At 28.9% G+C, this 1064-nt stretch overlaps 1 non-coding gene across 1 annotated transcript; it reads left to right on the top strand.

The window, feature by feature from the left end:
- Window positions 1–225: 225 nt before the first annotated feature.
- On the top strand, window positions 226–298 carry Trnam-cau (transfer RNA methionine (anticodon CAU)). Its single transcript has one exon. It is a non-coding gene; the product is annotated as a tRNA-Met (tRNA).
- The last annotated feature ends 766 nt before the right edge of the window (window positions 299–1064 follow it).

Genomic DNA, 1064 nt, shown 5'->3' with positions numbered 1-1064 from the left:
TAGACAATTTAAATTTGATTATAACAAAACGACTTTTCGCATTTTCTGCAGTTTTAAAATATATTTACATTACCGCTGACGCTTAAGCAGATTGCTCTCTAAGATGAACGAAACTTCAAAGTACCAATTTTTTTTTGTGAGCGGCATTACTGCTTCTCAGTCTTTGTTACGTCACAATCGTAAACACGCATGTATATAAACGTGATAATTTGCATTCTAATGTGAGCCCCGTTGGCTTAGTAGGCAGCGCGTCAGTCTCATAAACTGAAGGTCGTGAGTTCGATCCTCACACGGGACATGCCCTCATTGTTTACTAGACGTTTAATTATTAAATATTGTAAAAATAAAAACTCATTTATAGTTAATGTGATAACTACCAGAAACTTAACAAAGAAAAAACTGTTCGTTTTCGCATATTAAAATGGCTTTTAATATAACAGTTCTACAAACAACAAAAATATTAAATTCCCTTGTGGAAATGTGACGCCGTGTAAAATTTTCTTGGTGTAAAAGTGTATTAGTATTGTGCTGACAAACTCAGCATTGAATTTGTGCAATTTGAAGAAGTTTAATCATAATATCAAAAAAAAAAGTTTTAATAAGTGAACCAATTTTTCTTTGCTCTTTATAATTTACAGATATTAGTTTTGTAACTTTTTTTTAATAAAAAACACAATAAAATTAAAATGTATATGGGATGGACACAACAAAGTACTGAAAAGGATAGACGTAACTTTGACCTAGTATTATTGTTAGATCATTTTTTGTAAACTGTGCCGGTTAGAGTAGCTACACTTAAAAATACTTTACTTAATATAGACAATATCTCAATCAAATAACCGAAATCAATTTTATTTACAATTTTAAAACTAGAAGAAAATGAAAGTGTGTTGACTTTGTTGTACAGTATTAAAGAAACTTGAAAACCCAGTTTTAAAGAATGTTCATAACTGTGATCATAGCATTTTAAGCACAATTTGTTAATTTTTTTAAAAATCGTCAGTTTTATTTGGTTTAAAATATATATTAAAGTTTATTTACCTAGCTAATCTAAACTTAAATCG

This window comes from Thalia democratica, chromosome 2, assembly GCF_965202585.1.
Source record: "Thalia democratica chromosome 2, ktThaDemo2.hap1.1, whole genome shotgun sequence".
NCBI lineage: Eukaryota > Metazoa > Chordata > Thaliacea > Salpida > Salpidae > Thalia > Thalia democratica.
This window is presented reverse-complemented; position numbering and strand designations above follow the sequence as displayed.